The 20515-nt window shown below is 47.9% G+C and overlaps 1 long non-coding RNA gene across 1 annotated transcript; it reads right to left on the bottom strand.

The window, feature by feature from the left end:
• Positions 1 to 17938: 17938 nt before the first annotated feature.
• Positions 17939 to 20398, bottom strand: LOC112395880 (uncharacterized). Its single transcript, XR_003002463.1, has 3 exons — positions 20160 to 20398; positions 19737 to 19998; positions 17939 to 19036 (listed from the first exon to the last, which is right to left on the bottom strand). It is a non-coding gene; the product is annotated as an uncharacterized LOC112395880 (long non-coding RNA).
• Between the last annotated feature and the right edge of the window lie 117 nt (positions 20399 to 20515).

The raw sequence follows: 20515 nt of genomic DNA, 5'->3' as shown, positions 1-20515 counted from the left end.
CTCTATTGCAGCAAAAAACATACCTAAACTGGACTACTTAACGGCGGTTCACTTCGTGTGTCGAGTTCTGAATCGGTCCTCCATCCGGGGCGCGCAGATTCCCGGGTTTCGGCACCACTTGCGGCGAGCCGCTTCTGACCAGCAGAATGACGAATCACCACACGCTAGATTCTTCTCGCATCACACTTTATTGGAGTACAGCTTGGTTTCAGGCGGATGGAAGGAAGACCCCGTACGCTCGAGCCTGTCTGCTTATATAAGGGCTTAAGGACTCGTGTAAGTCCCCGATTCGTCCGTATGGTTATCGCATTTCGCAAGGCGGCCTTTGGAAAGGGCACTGCTTCAAAACCGGATTAGCATATTAGGTGCATGGGCCGTAGCGGCATGCTTAGCGCATGCGCAATGGCTATCCAGCCGCGCCCTACACTGGTGATGCTGAAGCATGCTAAAATTTGAGAATCACTGACCTGTACTTATTCCTGTTATAAGAATTGCTCCTTGGAAGAAATAGTGTTATTCTCCCCTGTTGTGGAAAGTGACTCATAGAGGACATTTGTTCCATCCGAGGACCCACAGCGGATACGCTACAGAGCCAGAGCTCCCAGTCCCAGGCATTTTCAAGCTTCCTGGCAGCAGGGCAGAGCTGTGTGCCCAAGGTACTAAGCGAGCTGCTTGCCTTGGCCCCAGAGAAAGCCTTAATTGGCTCATTAATAGCTGTGATTAGAGAGAATGGAGAAGCCTTTATCTTTGAAGTCCTCGGGCTGTGATAGAAGCTCATGCAGGGAGCTTGCTGTGGCTAATTAAAGCTGAGCTGTGTTTCCTGTCAAGAGCCCAGAGTGTTAATGGCTTCAAGAGAGAAAATTTAAGCTTCCATTTCCATTCAGGGGTAATGGATAGAACCAGCAGAATGCAGAGGAGAATAAAGGGCCTCGTAAAGGCACAGAGCCCCTGGGCTCTTCTGAGAGAAACTGCTGGCTTTGGGGGCCTGGGGGGTCCCCGATTCCCACAGTGACAGCCTTAGGTCTGTCATCATCTTCATCCTTTTGTTTTATGATTTTTGAGCATTTCCACCTCTGGCCTCTGGTGGGACCTGCTCAGGTGTGTGTGAATTAGAAGTGGTGAGGGAGGGCTGGGTAACTGTCCTGGTGGTAACAGGATCTCAAGGACTGTGAAGGTTCTGGTCCCAAAAGTCATATCCATTGCAGGCTCCCAGTGCTATCGCTACGACCACTAAACCTGCCACCTTACTAAGCGCCAGATACAAGTTGATAGCGCTTTACATGATCTCATACGACGCCCTCAGTAAGCCCGCGGAAGACACACCAGGCACAGGTACATTAGGTAATTGACTAGCCCAAAGACAGAGCTGATTCAAAATCCCTTGTGCTTAACCAGGAAGATAACCACACCTTCCCTATCCTTGAACTTCCTTTCTTGGGGCTCAGGGTCATTTCAAGCTGGGAGTGCTAACGCTCCCCCACCTTGCACCTGATGAGAGGACCTGGGAGCCCTCATCCCTTCATCTCCTTCTCCCCACTACCCCTTCCACTTCAGGGGAGCTGACTGAGGGCAGAACCTTTCCTGAGGACACCTTGTGGTTGGGTTAAGAGGTCAAACTAGACCCCAGCTGGTGGATATAAGCACAGAGCTGATATTTCTGGACCAGAAATCAAGACACGTGATATAGGGAATGGCCTATTCTTATTTGATTAATTTATTCCTCTGAAAAGTTTGATCAAAGCAATTACATCATAAAAGGTCTGTGAGCACATATAGCCTTTAATGAAACTACTACTACATAAATATGTGTAAAAAAACCAGCCCCAGGCTTCCCTGGTGGCGCAGTGGTTGAGAGTCCACCTGTCCATGCAGGGGACACGGGTTCGTGCCCCGGTCCGGGAAGATCCCACATGCCGCGGAGCGGCTGGGCCCATGAGCCATGGCCACTGAGCCTGTGCGTCCGGAGCCTGTGCTCCGCAAAGGGAAAGGCCACAACAGTGAGAGGCCCGCGTACCGCAAAAAAAAAAACAAAAAACAACCAGTCCCAAATTGATATTTCAAATAGGACCCAGGTAGTTTAAATGAGAACTATCCCAGGACACCCAGCAGGTGGTAAATGTGGGTCTCCAGGAGCCCATCTTTGTATCTCCAAGAAGCCAAAGGTCTTCCCTTCTGCAAAGCCGAAGTCAATTCCCCCTCATCTGGGGAGCTGCCCCCTGCCCCCTACTCTAATCCTCCTCTCCTGAAGAGGTTGCTCCCACCCCCCTCACTTCCCTGACACTGTCTCTTTAATGGCCTGTTTCAAAGTTAAATTTGGGCCTGCCCATCCCCAGCCCCACACCAGTTCTGAGGACCCCACCAGGGCCCAGGCTCAGTGAATGAATGAATGAGTGAATGACCATCGGTTGGAGACAGGCTAGAATCAATCTCTTGCTCCCTGGATCCCCCAAGTATCTTTCTCACGTCCTTCAGCGTACCCAGTGATTACAGGTCTCCCTTTCTGCCTCCCGAGAAGTGGTAAGCATATCCAGGGCAGGGACTTGGTCTGCCTTGCCTCTTTATCCTCAGTGCTGACGATACAGCATCGGGGAACGGTGCCTGAGAGACGCTTATTGAAAGAAAGAATCATCAAGAGAACAAAGAACTTGCATCTAAACAGATTGCCTCAGAAATGTTCCTTTCTTGGCAGAGAGAGAGCGTTAACCTGTAGGTGTGAGCCTACCCCGCCCTAGTCCAGCCCCTCTCCCCAGAACCTAAATCAAATTAGAAGGGGGCCTAGGCCAGAGGGTAGAGCTGAGAGTCCTGGCAGGGCAGCGGGGACAGGACCAAATGACCAATGTGACTTAGGATGGATGTTGTGGGTGGGGGGGGGTCCCCAGCTCCACCACCTGCTCCACAGCTCACAGCTCACCTTGGTGTGCTAGGTTCCTCCGAGGTCCGTATGGCCTGGCTGTGAAGGTCAGTATGGTAGGGAGGAAAAAACACACAGAGAAGCCCTGGTTCCTTCCCTGATGTTGCTGTCCCCTCCCCATGCCCCCACCCCACGAAATAAGGCAATAATAATAAGGATGGCAGCTCTGGGGTGGTTGACATATGGAGCACAATGGTCAATGGGATGGGCAATGGGAATCGCCATGGGTACTGCCGGGTGGCGCCTTGCCCATAATGGCTTCCATAAAGCCAGAAAGAGGTGTTGGATGTGGAGAGGAAAACAACCAAACTGTGCTCTCCTGCCCCCGCCACCTGGCTTTCTTCCCCCCCCACTACAGTTGATGGAATCAGACCAGTGCAGCCAAAGAGAAGAGGCTCTCACCATTAACAGGGACCACGTGATACTTCCCGAGACTCGCTCCCCACCAGGCCCTGAGCTGGTAGACACGTGCACACGCATGACTTCACCAATTTTCACAGCCAATCTTCAGAGACAGGATTAACTCCATGGAAAAGATGGGAAAATTGAGACCAGGGAGACACAAAGACGTAAAGCCATGTGCAACCAGTTGGTCTCAAATTTCAAGGCTGAGCAGACTTGAAACCTGGGACTTACTGACTCCACGCTCTCAAGCTGCCTCCCCCAAAGCACGGACATCCATTCCGGCTCCATCTCGGCCATGCACTTGTCCTGTTTCGTCGGGCAAGAGCTTCCTGCTGTGCCTGCTGCAGCACTACCCACCCTTCACGTGCCCCCTCTCTCTAAGACCACCTTGAACTGTGACGATATTTCTGCTCCAGTTGAAATCAGGATAGCAGCATGGATTGAAATCTGCCTTCTGCTGGAAAGGGTTGCATGGGCCTGGGCCTCTCCTCCCGGACTGGGATCTTTGGGGAAATAGAGCCTGTATTCTACTCGGCAATGTGCTCCTCTACACCACCCAGACACACAGCCTAGTTCAGAGTCTCGTGTGAAAGAGGGATGCAGAAAAGACGTATCTAGTAAAGTGGCACTTCTCCACACCAGTTTCCTCACCAGATGATGGATGAGATGGACTAAATCAATAGTTCAAAAAGGCCAGAGTATACGCCCAACACAACCCACCTGCCCCCATTATCTCTCTGACCTCATCTACATTCCAGCAACACCGACTTCGTTGTTCTTCCTTTAAGACAAGTCAGCCCTGCCTCATGGCCTTTGCACCTGCTGTTTGCTCCACCTGGAGGGGTCTTTCTCCAGATTTTCCCACGGCTTCCTCCTTCAGGTCTTCTCTTTAAAACACTGTTTAAGGTTGTGCCACCTTCCTCCCTCAGCATTCTCTGACCCCCTTTTCTGCTTTCTTTTCCTCCATTGCGCTTATCAGCGTCTTACGCTTTTAAGAAATGCTAGGCTGCTCCGCTAGCTACCTTAGAATCAGCAGGCCAGCTAAGTCTGGATCTCAAGGGTGTGGACCATTTGTATTGTATAAAATCTCTCTAGGTGTTTCTGATGCACAGGCAGGGTTAGGAACAGCTGTTTAAAAAAGACACATACTGGAACAAACTAAGGTCCTCCCCTCCCCAGCTGGGGCATGGTTTGAGTTGGCCAGGCCTCAGCCTTAATTCTGGCCTTTATTCCACCCCTACCCTCCATCGAGCATCCATCCTCCCTCAGGCTACATGGAATTCTGCTGGCCTCTGATCACAGCATCCCTTTGGTACTTCTGTTCAGCTTTGCTCATGCTCTCTCCCCTCCTCTAACTCTCCCCTCCAGGGCTTTGAACTTACTCTCCAAGTCGCTGCTGATGCCACCTTCTCTTGGGCAGCCTGTCTGCCCCCTCCACCACCCCCACCCCTGCGAAGTCAGAGTCCCTAACGCCCTCTTCTGCGTTCAGAGGAGTGTGGACATATCTTCGGTAAAGGACTCATCACACTATCTTGTCATCAATTTTTCCGATGCGCGTCCTTCCCTGTAGACTGTGACTTTGAAGAAGGCAGCAGTGGAGCCCGATTCGTCGACATTCCCAGTGCCCAGCACAGCACCCAGCACATGGTGGGTGCTTCCTAAACACTGAGCATGTGAGTAGATGCACTAGTGACTGCATGGCTGGTTAAGCACGTGTGTGCTTGGCAAAATCACAGGTTGTAGAGTTGTTATAATTTGTCTTCAAACCTGACCCACCATTTTCCAGCTTCATCTCGGCACAGCTGACCACAGATTGCTTCCAGCTCAAGTCTGCTCTTAAGACAGATCCTGACAGCAACCTCCCACCCTCCTGTCGGTGAGCCACCCAGCTTAGCTGGGAAGCCCTCCCTTCCTAGAGGGCCTTGCTCTGTTTCCAGGTGTATCCAAGCCTTCTGCCACAAAGGTTCTGGACATAGAAAGCCCTTGGGACATCTTGCGTTCATGGGAAGGAATTTCTCTTACCTCCCCCGAGTCAGGTGAAAGCACTCAGCCCTTCGCTCCACAGGATATAATGAGATTTATCCCTGATGGTGCTCCAAGCAGAAAGGAAAGATGTCACACACACACACACACGCACGCACGCACGCGCGTGCGCGCAACAGGACTGCTCTACACTCTGGCATGAACTATCAGAGATCATTGGGTACAACCTCTTAACTTCAGATGGATGGAGACACCAGAGGGTTCAGGACACTTGCTAAGGTCACTGGGCCCTTGTGGACTCAACCCCTTTTAGTGGGAGATTCTCATCCTACCAGCCTTCTGACCTCTCACCCCTTGCCTGCCAGGGAACGGCTGGACTTCCTCTCAACGAGAGGCCTGATTTACGTCCGCTGGGTCCAATTAGTGCCAAGCTCTCTCGGGCCGCCAAGTGCCCTGCCGGCCAGCAGCTGAAGCTGTCTGGCAGGACATATTTGGATGATGAAGTCGTGCTGTGTGCTACACTCGGCGCGGGAAAGAGCAGCTCGACTGGGATGACCACCAAAGGCTGCCAGGCTTGGGTCCTGCCCACAAGTTGGGCAACAAGTCTGTCTGGCAGGGGATGAGGGCAGTGCTTCCCAGGCAAGAGGGGCAAAGCTGGCCAAGGAGACCACATGCCAGGGCGGGATGCCCTCCCTGGGGCTTGGTGGGACCCAGCAAGTGTGGGCGGTGAGAGACCCTTGAGCTGGGAGCCTGGAGACCTGGACTCAGACTCTGCTCCTCCAGCAACTCCTTACTGGGTGACCCGGGCGCACTACGTATCATCCTCTCTGCGCCTCAGCTTCTCCCCTACAAAGTGGGAAGAATTTCTTCACCTGCCTCAGGGAACTTGTGAGGAACATATAAGTTTCCTCATCCATAAAATGGGATAAGCATGGTACCTCCCTCCCAGAGCTGGAGTGAGGACTAACGCATAGTGCCTGGCATGGATGTGGGCTAACTCGGCCAGGACCTACCCCCTCATATGATCAGTGTTACACTGGGGCCGCCGTTCCACCTCTCTGCTTCTTATTTTTCTAATATGCGTTCTTCGCCTGGGTTGGTGCCAAAATCAAATTCAGAAACTGAGGCTCAGAAAATGGCTTGTGTAATCTGGTACAACTAAGCATTGGTAGATTTGGGTCCTGAATTTCAATCTGTCTGACTGTGAGTCCACATTCCATCTCTAGTACCAATATCCACTCACCTCCTGCTGGCTTTCAGACCCTGTTTTGGTGGTGGGTGTGCAGCTCAGAGTGGGCCCGGAGAGGTGAGACATCCCAACAGACACAGCCCTGGGTGCCTCTGCCCCTGCCACCAGATCAGCCCTGCTGTGTCGAGGGGAGCACATCTGAAAAGCCCAACCTCCTAGGAGAAGAGACTAAGACAGAAAGCAAGGCAGGACCGGCCTGAGCGACCCGTGAGTGACGTGCAGGCCCTGGCACGGTGACCGCGGGCTCCGGGCTCTGTCCTGGACCGCCCACACTGGGCCACTCTTGTGACAGCCTCCTTCTTCGGCTGTCCTAAGTCCTCCCTGCAGTACGCAGTGGAAGCTCAGACTGGGGGAAAGACACATGAATTTTACTCTCAATTCTGCCAGGGACTTTTATAAGACTTTGGGTAAGCGCTTTGAAATTGGGAGGTCTGAGCACCTTTCTGAAAAATGGCGGTACCACGCAAACCGATGGGCCTGTGGGTGCCTTTCTCACAATAGGATTTTTTTGCTCTTGTAAACTTTTGGGTGGTGGGATGACTGAGTCCTTTGGGCTTTGCGCCTTCATTCTGTTTCTCCAACATCTCTTCTTTAAAAAAAAGCAAACGATCTCCCCTTCATCTATTAATGTCTCTGGGATATTCAGCTGGGGCATAAGGAATGCGAGGAAGATGGCTGTGGAGCCCAGAGAAGTCTGCAGCTCTTCATCTCCACTTGGAGGAGGACAGGCCAAGGCCCTCGCCAAGCCCTGTGAACACGAGAGCCGGAGACTCCCAGAGAAGTAAACACACTTCAGGGCAAGAGGGGAGCCAACGGAAGTCAATAAGCTCAGAGACACTAAAGAGGTTTCTGGATCTTTAGGCAGTGTATTAATTCGTCTGGGGGAAATTATGGGTTGCTAGATCCCAATCTGGTCTAGATAAATTACAAGCTGCCTGTGAAATGCGTTCAATTTCTGTCCCAAACCTGTCGCCATCCCCTGCTATCCTCTTTCCTTCTGAGGAGCTCCAGGTCTCTTGATTATGCTAATTCCACCCCCCCAGCAACAGCCCGCACCCCAGCACCGAGCATGCAGAAGATACTCAATAGAAGCTCCATCCATGATCCTCAGCGCTTGCTGATCAGGGCTCTAAGAGGACTCGGTTAAGATGTGATGCCCAGGGGTCATTTCTGTTCCGAGTAGGTGGCAGGTGTCCACTTTGGCTAAACTCACGTCCGTTGCAGCCCACGGATTCCAGGAAGGATGGTCAGCTCAGCTGTGATTCATCCCAGCCACAGAGCCTCTGGGTGTGACCTTAGATAAGTGATGGAATGTATGAACGTTTAGAACACGGACTTCAAGACACCCTGATCCAATCAGCTTATAAACGAATACATGTCTGTTTATTAAGCAGCAGATGGTGTCTTTCTGATCTCCCAACTGCTGGGTGTGGGGAGCCCAGAAGAGCTGAGACAGAAGGAAAAGATATGTGAGAATGGAACGAACACTAGTTTACAAAAACGTTAACCACTGGATGGGGAAAAAAAAAGGGTCAAAGACAGAAAGCAAATTTAACCCTTGGTGTTATCACAGAGAATGGTTACACTAATATTTCCTAATTCTACAGACATTTCCTCCTTTCCTAGACTCAAATTTCACATTCACCACAGCCTCATCAAACAGGCCTTGTCATGCCCATTTTTTAGATGAGGAAACTGAGGCAATGAGCAATGAGGTGGCTTGCTCCAACATCTTGTTAACAAAATCATTAGAAGTAAGTGCTATACTTTCGAATCATAGAAGGCCACCAGTTTGACCAGTTTTATTCCAGAGTGAGGATGATGTAAAAAGGATTCTAAAAGATTGATCATGAATGATCAAACTTCCTTCCAGTGTCTTCATAGGAGATTAAAAACCTTTGTCTTAGAAAAGTAAAGCTAAGGCAATTTTCCTCTGAAAGACCTTTCCTCTCTCTAATTTTACTTTCAATGCCTCAGTCCTTGGTTTCTATTCTTAATCCTCCTCTTTTCTTATTTTATACACTCTCTAAGCGGCCTTACTCACATAACGACTTTTAGTGTATCTCTCAAGTGTCCATCTCTAGCATGGACTCTACTCCTAAGAGCCACACCTGCATGTTCTACTGTGGGCATTTGGCCTGAGCATCTCAACAGAACTTAAAACTAGACAGTTTTAAGAAAATTAAGCAGTTTCTCTTCCCAAGGTAATACTATTCTTCCCTTCATACTCAATCATGGAAGAAAGAAGGAAGGAAAGAAGGAAAGATGGGGGGTGGGGAGGGAAAAAGAGAAAGAAAGAGAGAGAAAGAACAAGAGAGGGAGAGGAGGAAGAAACAAAAGAAGATGTATAGAGCTGGAAGAGTCCTAAAAGGTTGTGTAGTGCAACTCTTCATTCTAAAGATGAACAAACTGGCTAGATAGAATCAGATCTGGAGCTGGAAATCCTGCTTTCCTGACATCTAGCTGGGATCTTTGTAAGAGCAGTGACACAGAGCACTGAGAAATGACTGGGAAGGCAGAGGGCCAGGGTGGAAAGCTGGGCCTTTGCTTCAGCTCTTCACAATGTGTGGCCATATATTTGTCTGTTTACACGTGTGATGTCTGTTTTTGTAGTGTCACCTCCATGAGACCAGGGACAAGGTCATGTTCACTACTGTATCCGTAGCATCCAAAACAGGGCCTGCACATAGAAGGCACTCACTAAATATTTGCACCATTCGTTGTAGCAGCAACACAGGAAGTACCCAGGAATTAATTTAACCAAGAATACAATGGACCACTACGTAAAAGAGTATAACACTAACATAGGACACAGAAGATTATCTGCATAAGCAGAGACACATTACTGCTCTTAGACAGGCTGACTTAATATTAAAACATATCTCTTCTCTGAAATCAATATAAACATTTAATACAAGGCCAATCAAAATTCCAGTTGATTTTTTGAGAACTCAATCTACTTACTCTAAAATGTACATGGAGGAATACAAATATATTTAACCTAGAAGCTTTAAATATTGAAAAAAGAAAAATGAAGAGAGAAGAACTCACCTTTCCAGGTACTGACATGATACAAAATCATGGTATTAATGCTTCACAGTACTGGCATAAGAACAGATGAACAGATACGCCATTGGTATAGAATAGAGAACTCAGAGGCACATCCCCTCACACACGCACATGTGTTGTGCTGGTTTGCCCTTCCAGATCCTTTTCCCACCTTTCTCTACTCTACTCTTGCTCTGAGAGGCTGGCTTCCCTGCATTTCATCAATGATACTCCCTTGCCCTGTGATTCCCAGATGAGTTTGGCCATTGAGAGGGGATATCATCACAGATCCATATGATCATTTCAATAGATATAGAAAATGCAATGTTATGGGAAATAAGAACAATATACAAAATAGAATTGTATTTTATACACTTGGAAAGTGCAGTCATAAACTGAAAAATTTTAAAGGCTATTTATAAGAGAATCAAAAATTATGAAGTACTTAGGGGAAAATTTTACAAAAGATATGCAGGTGGTATACACTGAAAATCTCAAAAGATTGCTGAGGGGAAGTTAAAGAAAAACTAAAGAGAGATTAGCCATGCTTGTGGATCATAAGACAGTATTATTAAGGTGTAAATCTAGAGAATCATTGCAATCTCAGTCCAAATCTCAGCGAGCCTTTGTGCAAACATTGACAACCTGATTCTAAAGTTTGTATGAAAACACAAATGACTTAAGGTAGCCAAACAAACATGAATATGAAGGACAAAGACTTACACTGCCCGGTTTCATGACTAATTATAAATCTATAGTAATAAAGACAGTATGGCGTTCCTATAAATATAGATATCTATATCAACAGAACAGAACAGAGTCCAAATATAGGCCCATGCATAAATAAACAATGATTTTTGATAAAGGTGCCAAGGCAATTCAATATAGAAAGGATGATTTTTTCAACAAGTGGTGCTGGAACAGTGGATATCCATTTCTAAAAAGAAGGGGAAAAAAAGAAGAAAAAGAAGCCCTTGATCCTTACCTCACACTTCAAAAAAATTCAACTAAATATGGATCACTGACCTAAGTGTAAAACCTAAAACTATAAAACTTCTAGAAGAAAACAAAGGAGAGAAAATCTTAATGACCATGGCTTAGGCCAAGATTTCTTAAATAAGACACTAAAAGCACAAAGTATAAAACAAAAAAATTGATAACTTGGATTTCTTCAAAATTTGCTCTTCAAAAGATACTATTAAGAAAACGAAAATACAAGCCATGTACTGAGAGAAAATATTTGCAAAACTGTTTCACAAAAGACTGGAAAGCAGAATATTTAAAGAACTAACACATCTCAGTAAAAAGCCAAACAGCCTGGTATAAATGAGCAAAACAGGTCAACAAATGATTCACTAAAGAAGGTATAAGAATGTCAAATAAGCACAGGAAAAGATGCTTAACATCATTAGTCATTAAAGAGATGCAAATTGAAACCGCAGTGAGATACCACTTCATACCCACTAGCATGACTATAATTACAAAAATGGACAAGACCAAGTGTTCATGAGGAGGCAGAACAACTGGAACTCTTCTAACTCTACACGTGGCCAAACGCCTGGCACAGAGAAAGTGCTCCAATGTCATCAGTTAGTCACAGCAGCTAGTAGGACCAGCTGTTATGAATATGAGCAATGCACAACGTTAAATGAAAAACACTTCCATTGGTCTCCATCCTCATGAAGCTTCTATCTAAACCTACCCTTTCCCTGTATATGTGATATTCCTTGTAATTGACCCTCTTAAGAACTTGGCATTGTTTCATTCTTTTTTATGGCTGAGTAATATTCCACTGTGTATATGTATACCACATCTTCTTTATCCATTCATCCGTTGATGGATATTTAGGCTGCTTCCGTTAGACACAGGAATTTTATAAATGAAGATCAGGAGAGTGGAAAGAAGCAAAACCTTTTCTAGAAGGAATGGAAGAGAGAAAATAAGACACAGGGTAACTTAATCCCTGTCAATCTATAAATCGCTGTTATTAAGAAAATGGAGAAGACGTTCTGTGTGATCCCAAGCGTGGGTACCAGCAACTAGTTAGTAAAAGATGAAGGTGGGCAGGTGCAGGCTCAATACATAGAAGTTTCTAAATGTTAAGAGATGCTTAAAGGTAGAGTTGGCTATTTCAGAAGGCAGTAAGCTTCTTGTCACGAAATGTCACAAGCAATATCCAAATAAGATTAATGGAAAGGCTTTCAAACATAAAATGTGAGAAGTAGAGATTCCAGCCCAAACCCTGAATTGAGAAGAATGGAGGTTTGAATTTGGATGTGATGAGTTTGAGAGAAAAACAGGGCACTCAAGTAGAGGAGAGACCCTCTGTATCTGGAGATACAGATTGGAAAGTCACATGAAAATGTCAGTAGCTGAAGGCAGAAAGTCAGCTGATTCCCCATCACTGAATTTGGTACGTTAAGGCCAAGCATGCCGAAATATTTTAGGAAGTGTTCAGGTGGGTGTCATCAGAGCCACTCCGAGCCTGTACCGTGCCTTGTGGAATTCAAACAGAGATGCAGCCCCTTGCCCCTGGATTTCACTGCCCACTTACCTCTTCAGGAGAGTGCCCTTGTGCAAGACATGACCTGCCCAAATGCTCAGTGCAGTGGCTCTGAGTGCCACCACGCCCTGGACGCTCATGACCTCTCGCATAAGGCATCCGTGTTGCAGATGACTTGTGCTCTTTCATAACTTCTCAGAAGAGCATAAAAATGCTTATCGAGGGAGAGGAGATATTTTTGAGGCCTCTTTTTATCAATGTCATTAATAACGATCATAAAAGTAATATTCATGCCCTTTGCAGTACACAAAGTGCTTTCACATCCACCATCTTGTGAGTTGTGCATTACTACCGCTCTTACCTCACAAATGAGGAAACTGAGGTCTGAGGGATTAGGCTAAGAGTTGTGAAGCTTTTTCTTATACAGCATATATTTTAAGGTTCTAAACTCTTAATTACCATATAAATATATAAATCTAATTGCACAAATGACATTGGTCCTACAAGGACCCATATAAAAGGGAAAACCTACAAAAGCACCCAGCATTCCCAGATTTAGTTGAATCACCAATAACCCCACTTACACTTCACTCTGCTGAGTCCTTGTTGACAGTCTCAGTATTTCTCCATCCTGTATCAGTCTGGGCCTCTCATTCTAATGAAGCCCAAATTTTGACCCATGCTGATGGCCTCTTGGCTCTCCTCCCATTAAGACACTCCCCACAAATGGTTCTACTGTTAACAAGCCTCTCCTCTCACAGGTCCTGGGGACTCCCCTTCTGGATACTGTCTTGAAGGCAGCCCTCATCTTTTGATCTGTCCTGGTGCTGCAGAACTTGGCTTCAATTTGCCTTTTCAGCTGTTAAGATGGGTTACATTGAGTCATCCATGGTCATTCCCAAGGTCTCCCTTATGAACAAAAGGAGATGGTTGTGTGGAATAGATATCCAGTCTATGGGCCAGAGCTCTGTCTGGACTGGTGGTCAGGGCTGGGACTGACCAATGGCCCAGGTTAGGGCACTGGTGTTTCTCTCTGAGAAAGTAGAAATAAGTATTTCAGAACAGCTTTCTCAACTATTACAACATTCACATACTTGCTGCCCGAGCTCCTATAATAACAGATTGAACTGTCCTAACAAGGATAAGCCCCTCCATCGTCTCTAGATCGCAAGCCTCTTGCTTTCTCTAGTACTTCTCAAGGGCGTCTCCACAGAGCCCCTCTCGCTCTGGGATCATAAACTCCTTTCTCTCTGCCGGATCCTTCACATCGGCATACAGACACTATATGGCCGTAATGTTAAGTCTCTCCACTGACCCGCGTTCTTACACCACTCTATTTCTTTCCCACAGTAACCCGAGAAAGAGTTGCCTGAACTGGCCATGTCCACCTCCTCTCCTCCCTCTCTGTCCTCCGCCCAAATCTGCTCACTTTCCTCCAGTTTCACTACAAGCACCCCGGATGGAGTCACTGCCATCCTCACCCCGATTACTGCCCTGGTGCCCTTACTGGGCTCCTCGAAATCCTCACTTTCCAGCTCGCCAACCTCCACACCGAAGTCTGCATCAGCTTTTAAAAATGTAAATCAAATTGTGTTACTTTTCTTTAAAACCCTCCTAAGGCTTCTTAGTAAAGCTGGAATTCAATTCCTCACTTTGACCTTCAAACCCTTACTTCACCTGGCCCCTCCCATCTCCCCAATGCAATCTCTTAGAATTTCCCCCCTGTGCCCTAAGAGGCAGGCTTTGCTGGAATTTTCTCTTGTTTCCTGAACACACCAAGGTGGTCCCTCCCTCCAGGCTTTGCCGAGGTTAGTCCCTCTTCTGGGAATGCTCTTCCCCCAGATCCTCTCCTGGTAGACTCCTTAGCATCCACCAGACCCTCTCTACCACTGGTCTGGCTTATCTCTTTATTATTTTTCTTCATGAACTAGAAAGTAAGGCCTGTGTGGACATATCCCTGCCTATTTGTTCACCAATTCTTTAGCATCAATTCTACTCTCAAAACAAATGTGCCACATTAACAAATGAGCGAGTGCTCTCACCCACTTTACCATCACTGCCACGCGCCAGGCACTGAAGCAGTCACGTGAGTGCTGTCCAGCTTGTGACACCCTCTGGGTTCAGACCTGGCTCCACCGCTCACTGGCTGGGGGACTTTGGGCAAGTTTGGGGCCTCAGTTTCCTGATCTGTAAAGTGAGGTTAACGATAGTACCTCCCTCATCGATTTACTATGAACAGGTAAGAGGCAGCACATTTAAATAAAGTGATAGAACAGTGCTGAGCACCCAGTAAATGCTCAATAAAAGTTAGTGATGATTATAGCCTCGAAACAGCAACTCTGTAGGACAGGATTTCTCAATCTCAGTACGACTGGTATTTTAGGTACGACCATTCTTTGTTGTAGGAACCGTTCTGTGCGTCATAACCGCATCCCGGCCTCTGCCCACTGGGCCCTTAGGTGTTATGCCAGTAGCACATTCCCAATTACGATAACCAAAAATGTCTTGCCAAATGTTCCTGTGGGGGCAGGAAGGGCCAAGCCATTTGTTATAAGGCATATACTTTTACTCCTATTGACAGATATGAAATTGAAAGTTCAGAGTTTTAATAAGTTGCCCAAGATCTTAGGGCTACTAAGTGGGGAGCAAGGATTCAAACTCCCATCTTCCTGGCCCAACAGCACATGCTCTTCCCTCCAGCTCGCTGTGCTAGAGGTCCAAGCCCCCCTTCCCTCAGCCTGCTCGGCTCACACACTCACAGATCCGTGCTAATTACACAGCCATGAAAAACGTTATATGTGGTTTGTTATTTTATATCCAGGAACATGGTCCACAGCCTTCATTACATAAAGCAGCTGTGTGTATACTTGGGGCCTAAATGCTATTTAGTGGTCAGCTCGATGGGGTATTTTGTTTCAAGCATCACATTTCTTTTTTCCCTTTCCGTACTTCTACTAACGCCTAAATGGAGGAACAGAGCCTCACACAGCTTGGGCTAAAGTGAAAGGCAAAAGTCCCCTAAATGACAAACGTCCCACTGTCCTAATTAGATTGGGAGAGACAGCCCAGGATGTGCCATATGTGGTGTGAATGTGTCCCCCGGTGGTTGCGTGTGTGTGTGTGTGTGTGTCTGTTCCCAAGACGCACCCAGTCTGGCCCATACAACCTGCGCCACCTTCCCACTGGTGTCTTAAAGGAAGCAAGTGGTTTAGTAGGAAGAAATAGACAACCCAGGCCTTCTAAGTATCAGCTGTGTAGTTTGAGTATGCCGTGTGTCCCCTCTGAGACTCAGTTGCCTCATTTTTAAAATGGGGGTAAAGGGACTTCCCTGGTGGCGCAGTGGAGAAGACTCCGGGCTCCCAACGCAGGGGGCCCGGGTTTGATCCCTGGTCAGGGAACTAGATCCCACGTGCATGCCGCAACTAAGGAGCCTGTGAGCCACAACTAAGGGGTCTGCCTGCCGCAACTAAGACTGGGCACAAACAACCAACCAAACAAACAAATAAATAAATAAAAAGGGGGTAAAAATATATGTCCCACGGTGTTGCTGAGATCCTTTACCTAAAGGGTCTGGCACCAAATTGGTCTAAGATAATCCCCAGTTCCCGTTCCTCCTTCACTTGCCAACACCTGGCCCGTGCCACCTCGCCTCACTCCAGCCCATTCTTAATATCACCCCTCTTCTTCAGTCAGAATTTCCTAGGTCCTGACCCACCTCTACCCCTTGGTTTTCATCATTCCCCTTCACTGGATTGCAAGCAAGTCTCTTTCCACCTATTTAAATCCTACTTTCCTGCACAGCCAAATTCAAATCCCACTCCTCCCGGATTAATGCCCTTGTCCAGCTCTCACTGGCTTCTCCAGGACTTTTATGATACTGCATGATTCACCTGGCACTGAAATGCATTTTAACTAGTCACCTGAATATTGTTCAATAACTGCAAGTAGGCAGAGGTCAGGATTGTATTCCTTCAGGCCTAGACACTACAATACACATGGGGCCCCATAAGTATTTGTGAGTTGGCAGAGTCAGTGCATATCACTGTTCTATCACTGATGGCTGCACACATCAGGCTGTGAACACGCCTCGTCTGGAAACTGATATGCCAGCCACGCTCCATCAGCACCATTTATGGAGAGCAAGCTAAGACGATTATATCCTCTGAAGGGCAAGATGAAGGGCTTTCTAAGGGTCATGCATGGCCCTTCTCAGTAGTCTTATTTCTGATCTTCCCCAATAGCTCTCACGTTCTAGCTCCCCCATCATTGTTTACAGAGCTCCCAGTAGGCCAGACACAACTCCCTGCCTTTGCACACCCTGTTCCCACTGTCTGAAGCGACCTTCCTTTCCTCACACTCCCTGTCCAAGTCCTGCTCATCCCTAGAGACCAACTCAAACGTCACCTTCTTGGCAAAGGCCTTTGCTGAACTTCTCTCTCCTAAGCCCCACTTTCTTCTCTCCTAAGGTTGCTGCTCTCCCCCACCCCCCATCTGTATCCCAAAGCACCCTGTTTGTGGGTACCTCTGTCTCATTCTCTGGGTGGCAAGCTCACTGAGGACAGACTCCTGGGCTGATTCCTCTGTGTCCTCCTCCCCCATTGGGCTGGATCTAGTAGAACTTTCTGTTTTTAACAAATACCATCTTGTATGGCAAGCCTAATCCTCTGTTGTACTTCTATGATGGCGTGTGTGTTTCCCCACTCTTGTAAGGGAATGTCCTTTTAGGGATCATCTCAGCATATGCCTTCTTTTCCGGTTCTCTCCATCACTCTAGACTGTGTTAAGCACTACTGACCTCTGCACGGCCCTAGAATCCTCTTCCCTTCTTTCCCACCCCCCAAGGACATCATGACCTTCAACCATCAAGGATGAATTTCTAACCCACTAAGACCGGGGGAGCGGGGGAAAGACAGAGCCTGGGGTTGGGTGGGAGGTTGGCACATCTGGGATAGGAGTTGAAGCTCGGAGTCAGGCCAGGCCAGGTCCACTGGAAAATACCAGTGCGGCCCACAGCCCAGGCTATGGCCGGTCGAGAAGGCAGCCTTCAGGCCCAAAGCAAAGCTTCTCCTTTGGTCCAGCATAGCAGGGGAGCCCCTCATCTCCCTGCCTGAGAGATGCCCTTCGGCAGGACCAGGGCTCCTGGATCTGCCCAAGAGGCAGACTTTGTTGGTTTAGTTCCGCAACAAGGCTTCTGTTCCTGTCCCGGCTGTTACGGCCTACAGATTCCTGGTACCCGTCTGATTGAACAACTTAATTAAAATGCAGTAAAAGGAAAGTGGGCCGGATGTGATCCGAGAGAGGAGACAGGCGTTTGAGTTCACCGCCTGCCTCCTGAGCCCTGTGCCCCTTCCCATCCTGCCTACAGGCCCCTGGGCAGGCGGAGGCCGTGGAACTCTGGACTGTAGTGTTGAGGGCAGAAGACCTTAAGGGTATCTGCTCCCTGAGCTGTTCATCTGATGACAGGGCAACTGAGGTCCAGCCAGGACAGCTGAACTACCAGAAGCCGCTCAGGAAGCTGTTAGCAGAAGCACGGGGAGTCTCTAGGACTTTAAGACTGCTCGTCAGGGGCTGCTCTTGATATAATACTAGGTGGGAGAAAAAATTCTTTGAAAACACAGAAACCCTTGTTCTTGGGGAGTACCCTCTCCAGGGGCCTCAAACATGTTTGTTCTTTTTTGGGGGTAACAACTTTATGGAAATATAATTCGCATACCATACAATTCAACCATTTAAACTATACAATTTAATGTTTTTTTAGTATATTCACAGAGCTGTGTAACCATCACCACAATCAACTTAGAATATTTTCATTATTACCCCCAAAAATGCAATCCCCTTTAGCCATGGTCCCCCAATCTCTCCATTCCTCCTGGCCCTAAGCAACCACTGATCGCCTGTCTGCCTCTATACGTTTGCCTATTCTTGACATTTCATATAAATGGAATCATATTATATATGTCCTTTTGTAACTGGCTTCTTTTATTTAGCATAATCTTTTCAAGATTGAGCCATATTGTGGCATGTGTCGGCACTTCATTATTTTTCATGGCCAAATAGTATTCCATCACATGAATATACCACATTTTATATATGCATTCATCAGTTGCTGGACATTTGGGTTGGCTCTCCCCTTTAGCTATTTTGAATAGTGCTGCTATCCACATTTGTGTACAAGTTTTTGTGTGGACAGATGCTTTCAGTTCTCTTGGGTGTCATGTACCCACGAGTGGAAAAACCTGTTTGTTCTTGCATCTCATTAACAATATCGGTAACCACACCGGTGGAGATTCTAAGGATTATTGCACACACTGACTCAGAAAAAATAGTGAGGACAGGAAGCTAGATGAAGCAAGAGAGGCACAGACAGGTTAACTGTTTGGACAGTGGTCACACAGCCATAGGAAAGGACCACGGAGGAGGAAGTCATAGCTGGCACTTGTGAAATTCAGTCGATGAAACATTTATAACTTTAGGAAACAAGGCCTGCAACATTTTAAAAATCATACACATAGTCACGTGCACCATCACTTTGATCACACGGATTAGTTTTTAATTTGATCAGGTCCTTTCTTACCCACTGTCTCCTTTATGTTCTAGTTCCCCGTGAAGACCATTACACTCCCACTCAGTGGAGTTAAATTCTCCTCCCACCTCCCAAGCTTTTCACCTCGTCCCCATCATGGGGAGTGGTGGCTCTGTAGGGAGTTTTGGAGCCTTGAGGAGTGGAGGCTCTTTAAAGGACTTCTCTTTGGTCACAGCTGCAGTTCTCAGAGCGCTGTGTGTTGGAAGCACGGAGCCGCGCTGTTCTCTTGCACCATCTGGGCCCTCTGGCCTGATCTGCATCTGTCACCAGAAGTGTGCATAGCAAAGAGTCGAGGTGGCGCGGACACCCAGCAGGTGGAACCAGATGAAACTACCCACAGTCATTATTTCTGACCTGCAGAAATGGCAATCTCAGGGTCAGCCTGAAAGTCTCTGGTATCCTCTCCTTTCCTTCCGTGTTCCCCTCAAAGACCCAGGTTGCAGGCTCTGGAAGCCTTTCAGCCCCTGCAGCCCAGCTGGTCATCCTTGCCCAGCTTCTCCAGTGGCCATTCTCCAGTTGCTCCATCTGCTGCCTGAAGACTTGAATGGGGGGGTTGGGAGACCTGGGAGTCCGGGACCTCTCCACTGACTGCCCATCTCCCCACTGGTCTCTGCTTCCAGCTTGCCCCTCCAAACCAGGGCTCCTAAAAGGCTCCAGCCACCCTCTACTTCAAATCTTGCAACGATTCCCCATCACCTAGTACCTATAAAGTACAAACACTCCAGCCAGTCCAGAAGACACAACTTCAGCTCCTGCTGCTGGGTTTCTGCTCCAGCCATGCCTAACTGCTAGCAGAACCCTGCAGGCTCCCGCACTCTCTCACCTCTCCGCCCTGGCAGCTGCTCCTTTACTCAGCTGCCCCTGACTTATCCTTCAGGATCACTCCTGGGAGTCTTCCCTGGGCCCCAGGGCTATGTGAGGAGACTTTCCTCTCTGTTCCTATTTCTCTGTGCTTCCGTCTCTCCTGGCACTCATCGTCTATATTTGAATCACCTCTTTGCATGTTTGTCCCCGTCTACCCGCCTCTGTGGGCTGTGGGCTCTAACAATCCTACCTCGTTCATCCTTCAGTCTCTATCATCAGTATAGGAAGAGTCAGTGAACTCTTCGCAACACAAGTAAGCGGTGGTGTCCATGACTCAGTTTCCCCATTGGCTGGAAACGGTCCAGAAGCTTGGATCTTGCCTCTTGGTCTTCTGTAAGTTTCATTTGCCTCTCCAGAACAGAAGGAAGCTGGTTTTAAGGGCTCTTTCAATTCTTATGGTCTAAGGAACTGGGATATGAATCCTTGCCCTTCCAGGACCCCTCACCAGGATCCTGTGTGGTCCAAAGAAATAGATTATTTAAATGGTAAGTCTCAAGGAATTCTGAGGAAGATTATTTTGTTGTTTTGTTTTAATGCACCTAGTGTCTGCAGAACACCTACTAAACCGCATGCCGGCTTTGGGAACAGGGACTTGATAAAAAGTTGTAAATACCAGCTTCCCTGGGTTTCTTTTGAGTGCTGCCTTGCAGCCAGTCTGGGAGCGCTTGTCCACGCCTGCCTTTCTCCTCTCTCGCTGTTCACTCCTCCAGGACCTGTCTGGTCCATCTCCCCACCTTTGTCGCTGCCGGGCCAGTCCGCATCCAACGCGCAGCCGGATTGAAGTTGGCCCTTCGGGCCTCGGCCCGGTCGCCCTCTGGCGGCCGCGCGCTGAAGCTGCGGCCCGGCGGGGAGCTGGAGAGGGGAAGGGGAAGGGGGAGGAGGAGGCGCGGGCAGGGGAGGAGAGGAAAAAGTTGCGCTGGGAAGTTTGGAAAGTTGGGAAGTGGCTGCTGCGGGCTTCTCCTCCCTCCG

This window comes from Neophocaena asiaeorientalis, unplaced genomic scaffold (genome assembly GCF_003031525.2).
Source record: "Neophocaena asiaeorientalis asiaeorientalis breed wild unplaced genomic scaffold, Neophocaena_asiaeorientalis_V1.1 scaffold138, whole genome shotgun sequence".
In the NCBI taxonomy this organism is placed as follows: domain Eukaryota; kingdom Metazoa; phylum Chordata; class Mammalia; order Artiodactyla; family Phocoenidae; genus Neophocaena; species Neophocaena asiaeorientalis.
The sequence above is the reverse complement of the archived record's forward strand: the minus strand, read 5'-3'. Positions and strand labels throughout refer to the sequence as shown.